The 23,606-nt window shown below is 39.3% G+C and overlaps 1 long non-coding RNA gene across 1 annotated transcript; it reads right to left on the bottom strand.

Annotated features, from left to right (window-relative positions):
• Positions 1-15,446: 15,446 nt before the first annotated feature.
• LOC119899171 lies at positions 15,447-17,783 on the bottom strand. The gene is made up of 4 exons (XR_005443735.1): positions 17,722-17,783; positions 17,355-17,442; positions 17,173-17,230; positions 15,447-16,529 (listed from the first exon to the last, which is right to left on the bottom strand). It is a non-coding gene; the product is annotated as an uncharacterized LOC119899171 (long non-coding RNA).
• Between the last annotated feature and the right edge of the window lie 5,823 nt (positions 17,784-23,606).

The following is a 23,606-nucleotide window of genomic DNA, read 5'->3' as shown; positions in this document are numbered from 1 at the left end:
ATTTGTATAGCTCATTGCTAGTTTTTGCCACCACTCAAAGCGCTTTACACTATGTAGTGATCAGCCAGTGTTTTAATTATTTTATGCCAAGAAGAGATTCCAAAAATCTTTTCTTGTCTCTCCCTTTGGAAAGGGGGGGATGGTGGTTGAGAAATTTCCCCCTCAAAGACAGCCTGACCTAGTGAAAGTTTTGGTTATCCCTAAGTGCTGTTTTGGCCAGTTGCCACCTTTGGTGAAGCCGAGATAAGACTCGGTGCCTGACTGTTAAAATGACAATATTAACACTGACCAGAAACTAACTTTCTCCTGATCAGCCTATCAGAACTCTTTTGGAAGGAGGACAGGAAACCCTAAACTACCCCTCCACACACGTAACCATGGCAACTGACCTTTGCCTTTGTTTAATTACCTCACATCAAAGGATATTCACATCTTCACACCCAGATGTGTATTGGTGAGAAACTCCAGACGCTGGAGAAAGGACACTGCCCACATTCCTTTATGGGGGACAAAGGAATACTGTCTCCTTATAACTAGCATTACCTTATGTAATTAAATAATCTTTGGTAAGTTACTTAGCAGGTCTCTCCACGCAGTTAGAGTAGTTATATTACTGTGTTGTTGCTATTGAAAAGAAGAATCCAGATAAGTTAATTCTGCAGTGTTTTGCATTTTCAGCAATGATCCATGACGTTCTTTTAAGTGATGTTGTAACTAATTCTTTATTTCCAGCTCCTTCTGTCTTCTTATACTTAGAAATGATATATAACCAAAATGTTATCCTCTGTTAAATAATACATTTCCCCAGCTCCTGAGCAAATGATCGTTTAAAGAAATAATCAGTTATCCCAGTCTCCTCTCAGGGACCAGTGTCCCCCAAGAGGACAAACTAAGTATTACATGCCATCGTTCTGAAAGGCCGTTTCTGCTGTATAATTGTTAGTGTATTTAACCATTAAGGTTTGATTGTGGGAAGATATTTTATTAAAATACGCGCAAATAGACTTAAAATAGACATTACAGTTAAAGGACCGGAAGGGTTGGACGGTGGAACCGGATGTTACGCAGCAGACGATTGTTTTTGGACACCGATTGAAAGTAAACAGCGGGGAAGCGATGAATTGTTAAAATGTTTAAAAAAAATTTGACAGTTGATCCTGGGAGAAAGGATCGGTTGGCAGCTGGAGGTCGGAATAGGGTACTAAAAAGAATGGAGAAGCTGAAGAAAACAGCGGGCATGCACAACTATGTTGAGAATGGGCCAGAGTGGGGAGATTCTGACATAGCCGATAGTGATGGAAGCATGGAGATAAGTCAAGATGGTGGGAAAATGAGGGACAAAAGAGAAAATACTTTTGCTGGGTCCAGTACAAAGAGGATCAGGAGTAATGAAGAGTAGAAAGGTCAAGAAGGGCTGGAGTTTAAAATCATACTGAGATTTGGTGAGGAGAGGGGAATTTCGTCAATGAGTCCGGTGAAATTGACAACTGTCTTGAGAAACCAGGTCGGGGACATTGTAGTGGCCAAGGTGTTGAGAGATGGCAATTTAATGATCGGTTGTAAAAACAAAGAACAGAGAGAGCGGGCTGGAGGGATTAAAGAAACTGGGGTTCAAAGTAATAACATTAAGTACAAGCCAATTGAAAGAGGAAGTAAGTGGAGTAAGGGAGTGATTTGGGGGGTGCCAGTCTGAGTTACAATGGAGGAAATCAAATCAAATCTAAAAGGAGGAAGTCTAAAAGGCTAAAAGGTTGCAGGTATCTCGGGAGGGAGTGAGGAAGGATAGTGAGCATGTGGTACTGGAGTTTGGTGATGAAAGAAACGGAGGTGAAAGACAACCCATTACAGAACCAGATCAGGCAAAGGAGGGAATATTAATGGTGGATGTACAGAAGCTAGTCACTTTCATAGCAGAGGTGATAAATGCTACAATGGAGGTTAAATCTAAAACAGAGAGAATACAGATAATCGTAAAGGCAGCAGCTCATCACCTAGACACCAGCGAGTTAACATGGGAGGAGGTGAGGAATGAGCTTAGCAGTCAAGCAAGCCAGGAGCAAGCACGGGTTGGATAATATTAATAATGGTCCTTTTGCTACTATGGAATGGTAGAAGTTTATTGGCTAATGGACAGGAATTTAAAACGTATATTGATGATCTCCCCAATAAACCAGATGTCATTTGTGTACAGGAAACATGGTTGAGACCAAATTTAGATTTTAGGAGAGTAGGATATGCCTCTGTTAGGTGTGATGGGGGATGGAGTAGGGGGAGGATGTGCAACATTTATTGGGAATGATATTTCATTTAGAGAAATGAGTGTAGGGGGAAAAGAACAAGAATATGTTACTGTAGAGATATGGACAAGTGAGGGAGAGTTGTAGGAAATTAGAGTTGGGGTGACTAACACAAATGGTGGGGCTGGATGGTAGTAGGGTGGTTGTATGTGGGGACTTTAATGCACATGGCACGTTATGGGGAGTTAATAGAAGAACTGCTAGAAGAGAGGAACATGGTTTGCTTAAATGATGGGAGAGGGACTAGAGGAGATGTGCACACAGGGAACACGTCGGTATTAGATTTAACTTTCTGGGAATTTAGCGGGAATGTGTGAGTGGGATTGATCAGAAGAAACATCAGCAGGTGGAGATCATTTTCCAGTATGGTGTAGTGTTTTATTACAAAAAAATAAGAAGCAAGGGGAATTAGTGGGGAAGTGGGTATTTAGCAGTGCAAAATGGGAAAGGTTTAAATATATATGTGAGATAGAAATGGATAAAATTGACCTAAATGAGGAAATAGAGAAGATTGATAAAAAGCTTAAAACAGCAATACTACAAGTTGCCAAAGAATCAATTTCTAAAAGTAAAGGGAAAATGAAGAGAAAGGCAGTTCCCTGGTGGGAAAGTAGTGAAAGAAAGGAATAAAGCACTCAGATTATTAAGAAGAACCCATAATTTTCATGATTTAATTAAATATAAAGAAACACAAGTAGAGGTTAGGAAAATTATACAAAAAGCAAAAAAAACAAAGCTGGCAGGCCTTTTGTGGTAAAATTGGTAGAGCAACACCTGTCGGAGATGTGTGGAACATGATTGAGAACATGCGAGGAATCAGAAGGGAATGGCAGCATCCAGTACTGAAGATGGGGGAGGAAGCAGCAGTGTCTGACAAAGAGAAGGCAGCGATGATAGCGAAGGCGCTTACTCTTATCCATAGTTCCGATAACTTGACGGAGGAGGGTAAGAGAGGAAGGGCAATGAAAAGATCAGCGCATGGTGACTTACTTGAAAGAAGGGTTGATACTAACAGTACAATGGATGCTCCAATTACTATGGAGGAAATGAGGAGGGCAATAGCAAGATCTGGACTAACATCTCCGGGGAAGGATGATATTTGCTGTGTAATGTTCGAACATTTAGGTGTTTTAGCATCTACTAAATTGCTAGGTTTTTATAATAAAATATGGGAATTGGGGAAATTGCCAGCTGGGTGGAAAGAATCAATAAATATTCCTATCAGGAGACCAGGGAAGGATTCGTCAAGTCCAATGAACTATAGGCCAATAGCATTTACGTCACATATAGGAAAGATAATGAAAAGAATCATTACAGAAAGATTATCATTTTACATGGAAAGCAGAGGAATTTTATCACCTCATCAGAGTGGATTTCGGCGGGGTAGAGGAACTATGGATCCTGTTATGTGCTTAGAAACAGAGATAAGGAAAGCGCAAGTTAATAAAGAATCTGTAATGGCAGTGTTCTTTGATGTAGAGAAGGCATTTGATTTGGTTTAGGAGGGATTATTGATAAAATTAAAAATGATCGGAATAACAGGTAGGACATATAACTGGATTAAAGAATTCTTATTTCAGAGAAGTATGCAAGTCAGAATTGGGACAGCTGCATCAGGAAGGTATATGGTAGAGAATGGTACTCCTCAGGGCAGTGTCATTAGCCCTTTACTCTTTTCCATTATTATTATTCAGGGTGATATTGCAGAGTCACTGTTACCTGACGACGGAGCCTTGTGGAAAAGGGGAAAGAACATTAACCATATTAAGGGTAAAATACAAGAGGCAGTTAATGTGGTGGAAAGATGGTCACTTGCATGGGGATTCAAGTTTGCAATTGGGAAAACTAAGACAGTAGTCTTCACTAAAAAGAGAGAGGTCGATGCTCAGTTAAAGATGTATGGGCAAAAGATAGAGCAAGTAAAAGTCTTTAGATTTTTGGGTATGTGGTTTGATGATAAGTTAACATGGAATGAACATATCAGTAAGATAAACACCAAGTGTAAAAAGATACTGAATGTGATGAGATGCTTAACAGGGTCAGAGTAAGGGCAGTAAGCAAGTAGGGCTGCTATTAAAAATGTGTATATAGTGCTGATTAGATCAGTATTGTGGGTGTATCGCTTATGGATCAGCAGCAAAAACTTCATTAAAGAAGTTGGTGCAAGCTCAAGCCTTGAGACTCTGTTGTGGGGCTGTAAAAACAACTCCTGTGTCTGCTCTTCAGGTTGAGGTGGGGAAATGCCGCTGCATTTTAGATGTAAACAGTTAATGATGCACTACTGGGTAAATCTGCAAGGGCAGTCTGACGATCGACATCCTACAACAAAGATACTTCTCCCATGTTGGGAGAGTGAAAGGGCCAAACGAGGGTGTTTTGCATGGAAATGTGAGGAAATAGCTGGAGACATGACATTAAGTCAAGGAAGATTTATCCCTACAGTGCCATTATCCGTAACACCACCCTGGATGTTTCCTTCAGTGTCAGTTGACTTAAATTTTTTGGAAAGAATGCAGGGTCAAAAAGGTTGTGCAAATATTGCAGTATTGGTTGAAGATAGGTTACAAACACTATATCAAACATTTGTCCAAGTATATACAGGCAGAACCGGTTTTGCTTTCAGTATTCCTGCCTTACATGTTTCTGTTAAAAGAAGGACATCAGATCATTTATCCGTATATACAGTCGAGATGTTGGCAATTGTAACAGCATTACAGCGGATAGAAGAATTACTAATTAAGAAAGTTATTCTTTGTACAGACTCCTGCTCTGCATTAATGTCACTGCAGTCATTTACATCTCACAGCAGGCAAGACATGGTTAATGAGATCTATGAAACGTTGTACAGAATTAAAAATATGAACATGCTGATAACATTTATGTGGACCCCAGCTCACAGAGGGATTAAGGGAAATGAAGGTGTGGATGCATTAGCAAAACAGGCTCTGAAACATGAGGAGATCTTGTGCGTACCACTCAGTAAATCTGATGCCAAAGGAATAATCAAAAGAAACATCATTAAGGAGTGGCAGAACAGCTGGGATACAGGAAATACAGGGCGAGATCTCTATATACTACAGCAGGATGTGGGCACAGGAAGGACAGCTAGAAGAATGAATAAAGAGGAGAATATCTTGACAAGGCTGAGGGTAGGGCATACTAGACTTAATAAAACACTGCACTTAATAAACAAGCACCCTTCAGGATTGTGTGAGCACTGTCAAATAGAGGAATCAGTAGAACATGTAATTCTTCACTGTCAAAAATTCTCTCGGGAACGAGAAACATTAAGGAGGGAAATCAGAAAGCTTGGACAGGAAGAATTGAGTCTAAAAAATGTATTTGACATTGAGGTATGGAAACTATTTCATTATTTGAAAGAAACTGGATTGATCAATAGAGTTTAGTGAACAGTGAAATAACTCCGTAATTAATCTTTTCTTTCTTTATGTTTTTGTTTTGTTTTGTTTATTTATTTATCAAGGGATAGAAACTCTGGTCCACACTCCAACATAGTAGGTGGCGGTAATGCACCTTAACACTGGGTGCCACCCGCCATAAAACGTAACAAAGAAGATGACGGAAGCCCTCCCCCTCCAGGGAAACATGCCCCAACAAACAAAAGCAGGGACACGCGCTCGCTCTCTCTCTTCCTTGTACTTCGGCTCTCCAGCAGCTCTCTGCACGCGCTCAGCCTGCTCCGTCTCCCAGCAACGCCCAAAGAAGTCCGGCCCGGCTTGCCGCAAAGATTCCTTTGTTCTTTTCAAGCGACACACGTGAAGAGCCGCTTTTCCCTCGTTTCCAGCAACTTAGGCTACTTGCTTCATATTTTCTTTTGTTTTGTTTGTTAAAAGTTATCAGACCGTTAAGTCACACAATTTTAATTCAAGAACGACCAAGTTCTTTTAAGCTTTATTGTACTGGAGTGAACTTATACTGCTCCCACCGAAGTTCGGACCCAGCCACGTGCGTCCGGTGCGCGAGCAGTAACAAAGGACAATCAAAGCGACAACCCGAGCCGAGGTTAAAAGCCTACCACTGCAAGTTTTCTTCAATACACCGACCAAGACGGATCTCCAGAGCATTTCCCTGGCAGAGAAAGCGACCGGCCGACAAAGTTATCAGCCCTGTTAAAATGACAGTTAATGTGAATTACAGATCAGCAAGCTAGGACGTTAGCTCAACCGTCTAGTCCAAATATGGTCACGTCCAGTGACGCTGGTTGCAAAAACTCAACGTGGCGGCGGCTTATCGGCCAACTGGATGCTTCAAAACGGCAGTCCACAAACCATCACCATGACAACGTCCATTTCTTATCTACAGTCTATGGTTCCACTGCAGCTGACCGGTCCGCCAGCGCGGTCGCCACGTTGGATTTATATTCATGTGTGGGAGCATCTGGAACTTTAGAGGAGTTTTCGGGATTACTGAAGGTTTGAACATCTGTGCAGATCTGGGAGATCAATTGTAAATGAAACTACTTTTCATCATCTACTGTAGCTGCTCAGTGAACTACAGCAGCAGACTGTGAATGTGAAACAGGCAGAGCTGAAGAAAGAGCATGATCAGCAAAACATTTGACTGGATAATTAAGCTTTAAAAAGTTGTCGATAATTGCATGATGCTTTTTAAATTAGCTGTGCTTTACCCACATTTTACACATTTACTCTCTAGAGGCAGAGGACTGGATGGACCCGAAGACAAGCTGTAGTTCATTAATGAGATTGGAGGTTTGCATTCCACTTGTACCAGGTATAATTAGCTGCATCACTGCTGCAGGTCAGAGTCACTAAACTGTTCTTCACTAACTCACCAGAGGGACTCACAAGCGGAAACCCTTGGGGCATCTGGAGGAGAAAACATTAACAAATTTAACATTTATTTTCAAGATGAGGTTCACAGTAGAACACATTTTAATGGAGGTAACCCTACTCTGATCACTACTGAAACCTGCGGCTGAGATGCTGCTGGCATCAGATATAACCTAGCATCACTGAGAATTCTTACTAGCAGTGGAGATGATGGTGTTAGCAAGCAATATTCCATTTTATTAATTATTATTATTATTTTTATTAATTAATGTTTTTTCCCTTGTTCTGTTTGGCTCCCCTTTGTACCCCCAATAGCCATGCTACCTCTCTCCATCTCCCATCCAGCAGTTGTCCTCCCGTTTGGACAGTACATGACATGTACACTGACATGTACACGTGCGCACACACACAAGATCAAGTAATTTTGTTGTTATATGTATTAATGGTTATTTTAATTTCTCTGTTTTTGTGATTTTGTCTCGTTTCTATCAATATGTCAATGTTGTCTTTTGTCTCGCAATAAAAAAATATAAAAAAAGAAACTATATGGGTTCCTGTTACCATGGATACAAGTTGGACACTTTGATACTGAAGCAGTGGACTAAAGACACACTGAAGGAGAGTGGTAATCTACATGTCATTTAAGCAGTTTCCTTCATCATTTTCTTTCTTTCATTTGTTAGAAATCAGCTACTGGTGTGTGTGTGTGTGTGTGTCTACTGATGACCTCTAGTGGGTAAATAAGCTAAATGAGTGCATTAAAAAATGAAAATGTGTGTGTCAGACATGATTTTCCCGCATGTGGAATTTTCTGACATCACGTCCACGAGGAAACTTGATTGGACAGATCTTGTAACACTTATCAATTCTTTTCACTCATGTGTTTGTGTGGATGGATCAGAATAAGTTAAAACCTGGACCCATGAATTGTTTTGCTGAAGAACACATTTACCAAGAAAAGTGTCCATTAAAGATACAAGAACAGATAATCAGGGAATTTCTCTGATGATACACACGTTTTATCTGATCCAGAGAATTCAAACAGTCTAAAGACAAGATAATATCGACATAATTGACTCGAAACTTTGGCAGGATCTTCTACAGAAGTTGCTGATCAAAAGTAATCAAAATAATTTTGATTCGTTTTTTTCCCAGAAATGTTTACTTTTGTGTCTTTACGTACAATTTTTACATGTAGGCTTGTATATAAAAATTTGCTGAACCTATTGTAAAAAACTTGGAGCGTCTGTTCACATGCTCGGTTCGAGCTTCACTTTGTAGTCCTGGGAAAAGTTTACACCTCGTAATTCACTGCCTGGATTCATAAAAAAAATCTGTTTGTACGATCTAGGGTCACTACTCAGATGATGCGTAAAACTTGGTATTGATTGCTTAAAGTGGGTGTGGCTTATTACAACATATGTACATTTGGACATGGATATTTCTCTTTCCAAACTTCCAAAAAATCTAGGAAAATCCCCCATACGTCCCAGAGAGCTGAAACATTTTCCTTACATCCACTGATATGTGACAAATGTTTGCCTCACTGCAACATATGGTCAATTCAGAAGTCAGTGGGTCTATATTTCTATATTTCTTCAGTCAGTGCTTTAACCAGACACTGACAAAAGATCTGGAGTTGGTTAAAAAATGCAGACAGGCAAAGCAAAACGCTGCATCTTCACACACACTATATTCCAGCCACATATACTGATCTAACCAGCTTCTGTTGAAACTTCTCTGTTGTGCTTCAAACAGGCATGATGGGTATTTTTGAAGAATTGGCCACCTTGGGCCATCCTGGGGATTCCTGCTGATATCATCTACTGCACTAGCGTTAGCATCCTCAGCAGCAGCGGCGGATTGATCTCCTGCTTCAGCCACATTCTTTGTATCATGTTGGTGTTCAGATTCACCTTCACTCTCTGCAGTAAAAAATGATCCATTTTCTTACTCCAAAATCTAATCTCTCTCTATCTCTGTTTTTTTCACTGCGAAAATAGGGTCAAAGGTTCAATGGGTTCTGCTCTCATTAGTTGAAACTGACCACTTCTCTTTTTAACGTACATTAAAATAATTTGGTAGGTTTCTTAATGAATTTTAATGAATGTTTTATTTTCTTAAAGAATTACAGTATTCACACAATACAAATTTTAAATGATAATTGAACAACGGATTTGTTGGGGTTGCTATGGCTATTCCAGGGGTAGCCATAGCACCACCTAGCACCCCCCTGGCGCCGCCCAGCTGAAAAATGCTATCAAGGTCTCTGGCATTAGCATCCACCAAATAAATAAATTATAAAGATAAAATTGTCAGACCATCCTCCACTTTGAGGGACAGGGAAAACAGAAAGACAAGAAGGTTAGTTTGTTATGGCGATAGGTACACGCCGCTGCCTCATACACACCAGACACACAGAGCAGTCAGCTCAGGTAATATCTGTGGCGGTGTTTGAACCAAACTCAGCAGTGGAAGAGGCCCAGTCCCTCCTGAGTGACAGCCGGTTATCTTACCAGCAGCAGACGCAAGAGGCATCACTGGCTTTTATTTTCATTGGCCAGCTTTTGGATTGAAACGAGAAAAGGATGTTTTTGTTGAGACAAGGACTCATTCATTGTTTAACTGTGTGTTAGGTTTCCTGTCTTTCCTGTCATCTGGTGCCAGTAACGTTACTTTCTGGCTGAAAAATCTGGCTGTTAGTGAATGTTAGGTTAGGTGAAATAAATGTCATAACAAATGGCGTAAGGTAGTAAATATGGGCCCCAGTGCAAGCTGTTATGATGGGCCCTTGGCCACACCGTTACGAAGCACACGTGCACACACACTGTTGTCTAGAAGAACCCTATTTTGGCAAATTTATTTGCCTTGTTTCCTTGTTTTGCACGGTTTAACAACTGATAAGATTAGATGCAGTAAATACCTAATTTAAAACTCCTTAAATCGATTTATTTCCATATTAACATATTAAATTCAACAGTTGTCTTTGTGTGCATCTCTCTGCACACTATACCTTAAAATGTACATTATTTACATCACAATTTGCCTAAATGAACTGAATGTTATTCCTTCATTTAGGCTATCTTGGTGCATTAATTTCTAAAGTGACAGATACAATTTCCTTGTCACAGTGGCAAGCAGTTAAGAAAGTAAATTTTCTGAGTATAATAATAATAATAATAATAAGTATTATTATTATTATTATTATTATTATTATTATTATTATTATTATTATTATTATTATTAAATAATAATAATTATTATTATTATTAAAGGTTCAGTGTGTAATATTTCTGAGGATCTATTGATAGAAATGCAATATAAGATCCATAACTATGTTTTCAGTGGTGTATAAAGACCTTACATAATGAACCATTATGTTTTTATTACCTTAGAATGAGCCTTTTTTTATGTAAATAACCGGGAACCCCCTTCTATGGAGCTTGGCGTATTTTGTCGTCATGTTTCTACCGTAGCCCACAAGGAACAAACAGCACGTTTTGTCATCACGGCGTTCTTCTTCTGCTAGTATAATTCTGGTAGTGTAGATGCCCGTCACTGCATTGAATATGTACAAAGAAGAAGAAGAGGAAATATTAATAACAACAATATGCAGTCTTTGAGTAGTCCGGTTTATTATAAGTAAGAGGAGAAGTGACATTTGGACAAATGAACAGCACACGTGTTATTTAGCACGAGAGCCAACAGACTGTGAATCTTAATACCATGAAGCCAGACGGAGTCGGGACAGATACAAACAGCTGACAGCAGAAAACAGGGATGTTGTGGATTTTCCCAGATGGAAGGCTATAATGTGAGACAGATGTTTTCAAAGAGGTGCTGAAGCTGTCTGTTTTCTGCTGGACAGGTAATTAAGTTTGCCGGACTTTAGCGATGCAAATGAAAACTGTTGATAGCTTTAGCTAGAAGCTGGCCATAATCACCGAGAGATGTGGCGTGTTTCTCTTTCTCAGAATTGGCAATAAAATGGCAGCTTACAGCTGGAGGCTCAGATCAGACAGCTAAACCTTTACTGTGCTGGTAGAAAAAAAATGTTGTCAGATTAATTTCATGTACACTGAAAAAAGTCTAACATTGCTGTTGTTCATTGAATGTGTATTTTCTCTTTTTTTTTCAACAACCGAGGAGAACCAGCAACATTGATACTGGTGAGGAAATATTGCGAATTGCACCCGCCCTCCCCTACCCAAGCGAGCAGTATAGCTACGGTGCCTGAGACAGGACAAAGATGTCATCTATGAGATAAAAGAGAAATTAGGTTTCTTTAGATAGATGTGTTAAGAAATTATATAAATTATGGAAAACCAAATGTTTTTTTGAATGTTATTGTTACTTTTTCATTAATAAACAACAGCCAAATGAAGAAATGAAGTACTACATGATGTCTCAAACTCTTGTAATACATTATTTTACATCTTGGGAGGGTTGGCTCATCTGGACTAACATACCAAAGTAAATGAAGAAACACTATCACATCTAGTGCATCAAGTATGACCACTGACAGATGACAGGACAATGTAAGCCTCACTGTTTCTGCACCACAGTCCATTATAAACCACATAATACATGAAGTTTACAAAGGCATTGGCTGGTGAGAATCAAGGCTCTTCTGGCTTTGCTTAATTAGATAAGCAATCTGCAAATATTACCAAAATGTCTTTAGAATTTTTTTAAATACAACAGAAACTCAAAGTAGCGCTTTGAGCTTAACAGCCATAATTCCAGCTTGTGGTAAAACGGTGCAACGTTTTAATGGGCATTTAGCATGTGAAAGTATATATTACATATTTGTGTGCAGTGGGACGCAATATCCAATAACATTTTTTAATGCAAATTCAGAAAGTATTTATTATTGGTCACTTGATAGGCACACGGTCTTGTTATATATCTCCATTAGCAGTAAAAAGAAATACATGTTTTCCACCAGGGCAGTAAAATTTAGCTGCTGATCTGAGCTTCCCTGCTGTTACCGTTTCATTACCAATAATATTCATCAGCTGTTTGTCTCAGGAAGGTAACGGCGCATTTCTGTCCACTTAACAAAGCCATAACAGAGCGCTGGAGAAGAACTACATGAAAAAGTTTAGCTGGCTCATCTGAGCTTCGATGCTGGAAGCTCCCGTTTTATTGCCAATTAGCGACCAGCTGATTCTCACAAAGTAACATACAAAGCCAAAAACAGAGCGCTGGACAGAGAGAGAGAGTCACTACATGAAACCACAAGCCGAAGCACAGTGCTGGAGAATAAAACAACAATCCAACTAACAAGAAATGTTTTTCTACCAGTCAGCCAGCTCATTTGTGATAATTAGGCCATCCTCCTAATTCCTATTAATACTTTTGCATTTAACAGTCCTAAATAAATAATGATACAAAAATATTATTATTATTTTCTGTATACTAAATGCTCAGTAATTTTTGAAGCCAGGGCTGTAGTTTGAAAAGCTGAAATAACAGAATGCATAATTTAATGTAAATATGACAAATATGTGGGATTAAAAAAGTGGTTTCACTGGGTACATTTTGTCCTTATGGGTCTGTATTTTGGCAACACAGTTTATTATAAACTTATTAAGAGCTGAGGTTGAACTTCCAAGAAAAAAAAACATGCAGGTTATTCCTGTCGGTTAGGAGAGAAAAAATCAAAATTAGCATCATTAGCCATTGGCTATTAAGTGTAAAGCTGCTTCTCTCTCATCCCCTCTTCCTATGCCTCTGTCATTCAGGGCACCATGGCAGATATTGCAACTGTTCAACTGCTGGTCATCTTGAATGAAGACAACAAGAATGAAGCTACGCCACGGGATTCCTGACTCACGGGAAGAGCACATCGAAGAGGTGAAGAATGCATGTGGATTAGGAGGACACATAAGGCTGCAATAAGACGCTGCTTTTGGGAACATATTTGTGAACTCTACAACTGTAATTAAGGATCTTATAATTATCAAAGACTTCCAATTAGACCCCGAAACCACAACTAGCATCCCTTCAGGTGGACAGGGCCGTGAAGACTCCTTTTCGGGATCTTCACATACAGATGACCAGGGTACCCCCAGGATTCTCAAAGTTAAATTTAAGACTTTTTAAAAACTTTTAAGACCCCGCAGCTCCAGGATTTGTCTCTTCTGTTCATCTGAAAGTGATTTCAAAAACATTTAAAAGGTGGTAAAACTTCCTAATTCAATGTTACTACAAATGTGAAGTCATCAAATGACAATTTAAATTAAGTTAACAAATCTGTGGGCTTACAGTATTTTTGTGTTAGCCATTACATTGAAATTAGTTTATTTAAAGATGATCAAAACACACGGTCCATATGCTGCCCTAGTAGTTGATATTTTCACCCTGTAGCACACACTGCCCCACCACAATCTGTAATGTCAGAGTAACTTTTTTTTGCATTAGACTGATGTTAGTACATCCAAAGACCTCACAGATTAGGGTGGGGCAGTGTGTGCAGCAGGGGGAAAATATTTACCATGTGTTTACCTTGTGTTTAGCTGATAGTAATGCTCGCACATCAGAAAACGTATACCGGTAACTTGGCCATGGGTACTGCATGATGTCTTAGGAGTTATGCTACTATTCACAGCTCCATGATTTGTCTTTTGATGTAATCAGTAGTCCTTTTCTGGTGTTCAGCTGACAGAGACTGTTCATCTGCATACATTTAAAAATAAATATGTTCTAAAGGAAAGTGTTGTAGTCATTGATCAAAATGTAGTTAAAGCTATTTTCTATAATTTTGATTTACTATACATTTTAAATAATGCCAACTGGTATTTTTTATTTGAGACAACATAAATTAATTTGCTCTAACCTAAAATTATTAGGTTCAAAAAATGGTTGCATGGAGTTAAAAAGTTCAGGTTAAGCTGAATAAATTAGTCAATAACAGATATTTTGTGTGATTGATTACTTCAATATTTTTTAATTAATCCAAGGTTTAAATTTTTTCAGTGTAGTTATTCTACAGTGTTCTCTTATGGCTTTGTTATGTGGACAGAAATGCGCCGTTACCTTCATGAGCAAACAGCTGATGAATATTATTGGTACTGAAACAGTAACAGCAGGGAAGCTCAGATCAGCAGCTAAACTTCACATTTTACTACCCTGGTGGAAAACGTGTATTTCGTTTTACTGCTAATGGTGATAAAGGTCACGACCGTGTGCCTATCAAGTGACCAATAGAATACTTTCTGAATTTGTATTATATTATTATTATATATTGCTTCAACTGTGCACACAAATTCGCAATCCGCACCACTAGAAGTCACTAAAACTTACACACTGAACTTCAAAGCTTCCCCACTAGAGAACAGTGAAACATCACAGATACTGAAACAGGATGCCCAGGACAATTGATTAATTAAGCATAAGAGGTCCAGATTAAGTCCACGAAGTGTCAGTAGCTCACATTGGGGACCAACATCTTTGACATATCTTAATAGCAACTAATTCTTGAAAACAATTTGTTTTGACTGAAAAAAGACTCGTAATTAAGGTGTTGCACAAACTATCGATGATTGGCTTTTATTCCGAAAAGCTTCACAGTAAAACCTCGACTGCTTCCATGAATGACCGACCCCAAAGAATTTAAATGGACTAAACTGTCATCTTTATATCAGCAACATCCCAAATCATAATAATCTGTTACACTGTGGCCAATTTCACCTTAATAGTGACAAGAACTGAGAATGTGAAGAATAAGCCAAAGCAAAAAAACACATTTGAATTGTATTTGTCTTTAAAACAAATAAAATAAAATTATAATCTGAAAAATAAGCAGTAAAGCTGAAATCAAAACCTTTTTCACATCAGTGTTTCATCTACAGAGTTGTCCAACAGGTCCATCACTTGTTGTGGAAGCTGGCTGTTAATTTGAATCAGCCACTGGAATTCTTGGAAAAAGTAACATCTAGCAAAGTGTGCTACAAATTACCTTATGATTGATTTCAATGTGTGAAAATGTGAACTGTAGGGGAGAGCAGGGGCCAAAGTACCATTTTTCAGAAAAACCTGATTTTAAAATATTACGTTGTAGAATGTGATATATTTTTGCTGTGGTCACTAATGGTCTATCAATATCAGGTGGTATTACGACTTCCGTATATTTTCACTTTAAACATAAGCGGCACATTGTTACTTTCGACCCCATCAGTTGGGTCAAAAGTAACACAAAGGAGGGTTGAAAGTAAGGAGGGTCAAAAGAATATAAATATACGTGACTATTTTGTCCTTTATCTTTGCAAAAAATTTATAAATTACATTTTCATTTTATTATCTATTTACAGTTAAATGTTTCAAAAGTAACCCAACCGTATACTTGTTCAAAATCTTTTTTATTGGCAAAGTCAATCCATTTTATAAAACATTTCTTCAACAATATGAACAATATGAAAATGAATATTCATAACATAAATTTAAATTCTCAAAATAATGCAAACATAGTCTATTTCTATCCAGCTGTTTTTATACGTAATTTCAAAATGTGCATGAAAACATCTGGCTGAATTAGACCTCTGTCTTTCTGACCCTCACTCTTGGCATAATCTGTTGCTTAATGAGTTACTTTCGTCCCGACAGGAACTCCTGACATATCAACACGATTTATTCTTACACTGAAAAACTCTGACAGGGCAAACTTCAGGGTGTGTTAAAGCACTAAATAACCTGTAGATTAATCATTACTGTGACACATGAAATGAGAGACACAACTTGTACTTCGAAAAACAGTACTGCTTCAGAAATTTACTTGCCGTGCTTGAAAACAGTTTTCCGAAGACGGCCACGGGAATCAATGACAAAATCATGCAATATTTGGCGGCTCCATCAAGGGTTGTGTGCTCAAGGTTCTGTCACACTCGCTCTGAGAAAATTGCCTTGTTACTTTCGCACTGGTTTACCCCTACATTGAGTAAAATGTCATGATGCTTTTATTCACTGTCTCTGTTTTGAACAGACTTTATTGGCTTTGTCAACCAGGACAGGTGCAAACCCAGAAGCTCATGAGGAATTTTCAAAAGTTATTTATTATGTTTATTGGTCCTCATATTATGTAATAAAACTAATATTTAACTCTACTGGAACTAATACGCTCACATTGTTTAAGCAGTAAGTTAAGACATTAAGTCACAGACAACCTGATCTAAACAATAAATCACGTCTGAAATGTCGACATGATTCAGTTCAACCTGCCAACACCACCTTCTTCTAAACTTTCTGCTACATGCTGCTGCTGTCTGCGCTGCTGACTCCACCCTGCTGCTGCTACTGAAAACTGAAAAGGAAAACTTTTGGAGTTGAAGGCAAATGGATTCCTCCACAGCCTCGCTCTCTACAGTGATATTTCAATGATGTCCTACTTTGTTTCCATGAGGTGAGTCTGGTTCAGCTGCATCTGAAGAAAATAACATGAAACTTGTGTAAAGTTAGAGTTTTAAATTTAACTGTAAATCTGAAGGTAGCCTGTTGTATTGGATGCAGAGGCTCTAACCTGACTGTACCATGTCTTTGCTCTGTGTCTTATGTCTGTGACGGCCTTCAAGTCTGAGACGTTCTCATAGGAACTAACTGATAGCCTAAGTCTAACCTAAGTCTAACTGATGGGAGAGACGACAAAGGCTCAAACCTGCAATGCTCCGTATTTGTATAGCGCCTTTCTAGTCTTTTCGACTACTCAAAGCACTTTTACATCTGCATTCACCAGTCACACACATTCATACTGTGCTCAAACAGAAACTAACATTCACACACATTCATACACTAACGGAACAGCTGCCAGGGGTTCAGTATCTTGCCCAGGGACACGGGGATTGAACCGCCGACCTTCCGATTAACAGGCAACCCGCTCTATCTCCACCCCACAGTTTCGAAAGTAAATTATTTGCTGAAATACTGTTATGACCAAATGCTTTACTGGTTTCTTCTTAGCAAGTTGTATTTTAAACATAAATTCACTTCACACTTTCCAGAGCATTTATGAGCCAAGTTATTATAACTGTGATTTAGGGGACATTTTGTCAACAGGACCTCTCTCTCACCTCTATCGTCTCTACATGTTCATTTGGTTCAGAGGTGGAGCTCCGAGTTTTCTTCTTCCTGGATTGAGTCCAACAACAACAAATACAAATTTTAAAAATAATGAAATTCAAAACACTAAAATTAAAAGAAGTTTGAAGAATAAAAGAGCGGTGACTGAACTGATGGATTGTGATTGTTTTACCTCGTCCACAGATTCAGGAGAAGCAGAGGAATCAGCATCAAGACCACCAGAGTCAACCTGATGATATTCAATATCATTGTTGAATTCCCTAGAAATACAGACAGATATGCAATTTCCCTCATTAGCAGGATTACATTAATAAATCACTTTCCCAGATGATACTGTCTGTTAATCAGTCAGTCAGTGTGATCCACTTCTGACATGATGGAGGTTTCTCCCTGAACACAGCTACAGAAATTTATTTATTATATTTATTTTTTGTTACATGAGCAATGTGAGTGAGAACGTGCTGTTTTTTTCATATTAACATGTGAATCAGGTCTGGTGCAGTAAACATTTGTGTATGCAGGTGAATGCAAAAACTTACCTGCCACAACAATCAGATGTAAGGTGGAGTTATGACGTCCTCTTCTGTTCTGGGCTTCACAGTAATAATTCCCACTGTGTTCAGCTCTGAAGTCAGTGATGGTGAAGTTCTGTCCTGATGCTTTTGGTGAGTCTTCATTCTCCTTGTACCAGGTATAATTAGCTGCTGGGTTAGCATCACTGCTGCAGGTCAGAGTCACTGAACTGCCCTCCACTATCTCAGCAGAGGGACTCACTGACACAGAGGGAAGATCTGAAGCATCTGGAGAAGATCAAATAAATGAACAAACATGAGGACAGATTTATTTGTGTTGTGTTGAAATGACTAATAGTTATGTGTGTGGAAGCATCTGAAACTTCAGAAAATATGTGTCTTGATGGGTTGTGAATTATTTTAGAACATTATAGCCTAAATTTTTATCATTAATTACTACAGAAGAGCGATGGTGGTCTACATTGTCATTATTTAAAGTGTTATTTTATAGTGTAAAGTTAAAGATCACAGTGTTAAAACTCCATAGCTCTGAGTGTGTGTGTGAGCAGGCACGTGTGCTTTGGGAGCAGAGTGAGCACAGCAAGGCATCATCAAAAATACCAGCAAAGGACTATGTAGAAGCAGAATTAGTGAAATATAGTATAGTAATATAGTAAGAATGTCCTGTCTATAGCAAACAGCACAAGAGACACCAGATTATTCCACAAAGTCAGGTTTTTGGTTAAAATAGCATGATCAGCAGAGGGCATGCCTAGGACACAGAGAGGGGGAGCATTGCAGACAAAAAGTTAGACATCAGTCAAGAAACAGTCATCAGTGATTATCCTTATTCAGTATTAATCATTTTTAATCATTTTAATCAGTCTTACTCATTTTTATTAACTTTAATCAGTATCAATAAGTAATTCTTAAATCATAATTTTTTTAAATTTTATCATTAAATAGTATTAATCATTAATCACTCTTAATCATTTTCTTTTTACATAGATGTGCTTTGGTTTTTACTTATAAGTAGTGAACTGTAGTCATGAACACAGAAACAGATCCTTGAGTGGGAGGAATGACTGCAGGAAGAGGCTGCAGATGTTTCACCTTGTCCAACTGTCATCTACTGTAGATTATGACCATAGGAGAGGCTGCAGGTGTGCAAAATCTGCTGACACTGTGACAGTGCATGCTTCTTACCTACTGTTGTTATGATTACATGAGGAACTGCTGATGTGTTAATCTGCTGATATTAAGACTACATGCTTAATTACTGATTAAGGGATTGACTGTCAACTTCCAACCTCTGATGCTTATAGCCTGTGTGAACTTTGAGTGAACTTGCTGAAGGAATTTTTGCTTAACTTTTCACGTCAGATAGTGGATGACACAAAGAGCGACAGAGGCTTACTGAAATCACGTCAGATAGTGGATGACACAAAGAGCGACAGAGGCTTACTGAAATCACGTCAGATAGTGGATGACACAAAGAGCGACAGAGGCTTACTGAAATCACGTCAGATAGTGGATGACACAAAGAGCGACAGAGGCTTACTGAAATCACGTCAGATAGTGGATGACCAAAAAACCATCAGATGCATGATGAAAACACGACAGAGAGATGATAAGCAGAAAGCAGAAAACAGCCAGCATGACATCAAGATTGCTGTAAGAAACCAAGCAGTAATGAAAGATGCAACTTTACTAATATTATTCTTATATTAATTGTTTAAAAAATATAAATGTGTGTCAAATTAAGCATGCATAACTTTAAAAAAATACGGTGAGACTGAAGTTGAAATGTAAATGGTGAACTTCCAACTATCCAATAGTATAAAGATATAGAAAGTCAACAATGCAGTAATAAATGACAGCTGGAGCACATTGTTAATTGGTAAAATAACACATGTAAACACAGAGGAAAAGAAGTTCATCACAAGGAAAGGAGGGGGCAAACCAGCCCAGAGGGGGATATATAAAACTGTCTGCAGACCATAGGATTGACTCCATCCTCCGACCTGCAGGGATGTTGTACGGGTTTATCTGTCTGTTTTGGAATAAACTCTTTTGCACCGACTGAAGTTAATAGAGTATTTTTTGACAAAATTTATAAAGTTGGTGAAGGTGGGGTCCAGGCTTAACTGGCCCAGTCTGGTCGTACATCTGACCCAACAGTCTGTAATTTTATTCCAGGTATCGTTGTACTTTACTGTGAACAAGTTAGCATAGCCCTTATTGATCTGAACTCCAATGAGAAAACCAACATTTTAAAAGTTGTTGTCCTGTTGACAGACCTGACAAAGTATGAATTCATATGTTTAACAAATCGGCATCATGCTGTAGGTATTTCTGCATCAGTTTGATCCATTTGTTGCAATTAAATCACAGCAAAATGTTTTCTTTGCATTAATTTAGCTATAGTATTCGCGGGTTGTGTTTATTCGCTTATTGCGTTGTGTGTTAATACTTAACAGCAGTTGTCCAGCGCTAAAAACCCGCGCGAGGAAAGCATTGCGAAGATTAAATTTGCGTTGTATGTGAACACAGCATAAGAGGAGGCCAGAAGAATGTCCTTCATACATTTTTTATGAGTAAACACAAAAATGTTGAAATGTGCTGTAAACTGGAATTGTGTCACTGATTAACTTTCTATTAGCAGAGTTGGATCTATATACTTATTGATATTATATTCCTGGTTAGCACAAGCTAAGAAATCTATGTACTTTATATTGTCTTGATGTTTTGACATGTATAATTTTATTGGCAAATTTGCTACTTCAGAAAACAACATTAAATTGTATTAATTTTTCTGCAGATGACTGATATTTGTACTGTAATTTAACTGTGTAACACTGGGCCTAACACTCGTAAACACATTTGTAATTGTGATATTTCCAGGGACGGATACACGAGCACCACCCACACAACCTACGGTACACTTTATGTAAACAAAGTTACTGAACAATATTTACAATAATAACTTTAGTAAACAGAACAAGGGGAGCATGTTTGGCTAGAAGCCAACACATATTAGCACAATGGCATCCTGATTCTGGCTAAATCTACATCTGTCCACTGCAGATGCACCTTCCACAACCTGGATGAATAACTATAAATTACTGAATTAGTATAATATAACATTAAATAAAAAGTATAATGTTAATTTAATAGTAACCTGTTGTTAGTATAATATATTCATTATATAATGTTACTATATTGATTATAATTTCCTTTAATGGTATACTTCATAGCTTACCTCTAGTATATTAATTCCAGTTACAACAGTTTCACGTTTGTGGGTTGTTTTCATTCATTAAATCTTTGTGCAAGAAAAATGCTTTACATTGGTCTATAATTTTTATGTCCCGCCCCATCCAGGCTGTGATTGGTCGATTGACCAAAAGTGACACTGAGCACATCAGCTTTATGAAAAGTTGAACATGTTTCAACAAAAGGCACTGATATAGCTAAATAGCCAGCTAAACCCAAATGCTGCTTATCTTCTCCTGATTTTCTTCTGTCTCACAGTTTCCACTGGTGCTCCTGGTGGCCAGTCCGACTTTGTTTGGAATGATTAGCTACAAGTTAGCGACATGGTGCGGGGTGATTATGATAGATTGTAGTCTTTACTTGCACACTGTGCTCATGAATAATTTTTATGGTTCCCGATCTATTTGTAGGGTCATATAGGAGTGAAATGGTCCCACTTTAGAACCCGGTGTGGGCGAGGATACAAACTGCAGTGCACACAGAGACAAATTGTCACACGCACAGCACACTTTTTTGTTTAATCGCACACCTTGCGGTCATGTAATCACAAGGGTAATTGAGTAACATCGCAACTACCATTAGAATTATGGTGTAGCCCTACTTTCAATGCGCTGTCTGGAGAAATTGCAGTGTGAATGAGGCACTGGGTGTTTGAAAAGACAGATAAAGTGACCCCCCCGCCCCCTAATTTTTGAATTCAGTGAAAGCTTAAGGTCTCTAAACATAACATAATTACTTTGTCACTTACATGAATTATACTGTTCTGTTACTGACGTGATAATTCCTTCCTTGCTAAGCACAGAATGGTCAGCAGAGGGCGCTCTATGCATTATACTAAGGCATCAGTAGGTAACGCCAGTAAAGTAGAATAAGACGTCAGTATGTGATGAGTAAGTCCAAGAACGCACGCTACAGAGAGCGCTCCTGAATAAATCTGTATTTTCATATTTCCAACAGGTAAGCAAACTGTAAACAGAACCCTGGTGAAAGACATTAGTGTTACGTGGTTTATAGGTACCCCGTAACCTTAATACGAAGCTCTACTGAAAGACCACGACAGTGTGTCGGTTGATCCCACGGCTTTATTTACCCCCCCTCCATCAGGTAAGATGGAGGATTCCTTATTCTGTTTGGGAAACGTCCCTCACACGCTGGAGTCTGCTGACTGGCTTCACACTGGGCTCCTGGTGTGACAGGAGTGTGTGCGGCGTCAGGAACAGTGCTCTCAAGTGCTGGCTCAATTGAGTTGGCAGGTTTTTCAGGAGCCACAGGGGTTGGCGAAAGATGGCATCTGTTTCTTCGCAGAGCGCCCCCGGGCGTCTCAATGATGTAGGGCCTTGGCGTGCCGGCAGTAGACACCACAGTGCCTCTTTCCACTGTATCTTTGACCCACACATGATCACCGGGGTGAAGGTATGACATGTCTGTGTCTTCGGTCATAGATCTGTCGCAGTTTTTGTCTGTACTTTTGTTCTGTCCTTTTCAAGTTGTCCATGTCTGCGCACCCTGGGTTGAGCTTGGATGGAATGACAGGAACTGGTGATCTTATTTTCCTTCCCATCAGAAGCTCAGTGGGACTGTATCCATTTGCCAGGGGAGCAGCTCGATAGGCCATCAGGGCGAGATAAGCGTCGCTGGATTTCTTGAGGAGACTTTTGATTGTCCTCACAGCACGCTCAGCCTCCCAGTTGCTCTGTGGAAAATGGGGACTGGAGGTCACATGACTAAAGCCCCAATCCTGTGCGAAGTTTCTGAAGGTCTCGGATGCAAACTTTGGGCTGTTGTCTGAGCGGACCACTTCAGGTATACCATGACGAGCAAAGATAGACTTGAAGTGATCGATCACAGCTCCAGATGTTGTGGATGTCAGTTTGGCCACTTCAAAATATCTTGAGAAATAGTCCACAATGACCAGGTATTGTTTGTTTTCTACCTGGAACAAATCTGCTCCTACAGTAGACCATGTTCTTGGCAGGAACTCAGTAGGCATCATCGTTTTAGGTCTCATCGATTTATTCTCTCACGGCTACACACATCACATTTCTCTATCATTTGTGTCAGCACTCTGCTGAGGCCCGGCCACCACACTGAATGTTTAGCTCGCTCTCTGCATTTTGTTATTCCCAGGTGGCCCTCGTGCAGCTTGGACAGGATGTCTGCCCTGAGTGATGCTGGGATGACAATGGAGAACTTGTCTGGCCATCCTTCGACACAGAATTTCTTCAACTGCTGGAGTGTGGCGTCGTCGTCCTGGTGTCTCTGAATTTCTCTTAACCTCTTTTCTGTAGCTGGGAGACTCGCTATGACAGAGTCAACATAGAGATTGATTTCCTCCTCCTGCAATCCTTCTGCAGCGTGGCTGACAGGAGCTCGGGACAGCACATCTGCAGCTGCAATGTCTTTGCCAGCCACACGTGATATGATGTAGGCAAACCTCATTAGACGCATGCGTAGACGCTGTATGCGTGGAGGAAGTTCATCTAAGCTCTTTGAGCCTAAGAGGAATCAGGGGCTTGTGGTCGGTTTCAATGTGAAAACTCTTCCCAATGAGGAACTCTGCAAACCTCTCACAGGCCCGTGTTGATGCTAGAACCTCCTTCTCAATCTGGGCGTATCGCTGCTCGGTGCTGCTGAGG

This window comes from Micropterus salmoides, unplaced genomic scaffold (genome assembly GCF_014851395.1).
Source record: "Micropterus salmoides isolate LMB-PRFRI ecotype aquatic unplaced genomic scaffold, ASM1485139v1 Ms_hic_scaffold_1, whole genome shotgun sequence".
Classification (NCBI taxonomy): Eukaryota; Metazoa; Chordata; class Actinopteri; order Centrarchiformes; family Centrarchidae; genus Micropterus; species Micropterus salmoides.
The sequence above is the reverse complement of the archived record's forward strand: the minus strand, read 5'-3'. Positions and strand labels throughout refer to the sequence as shown.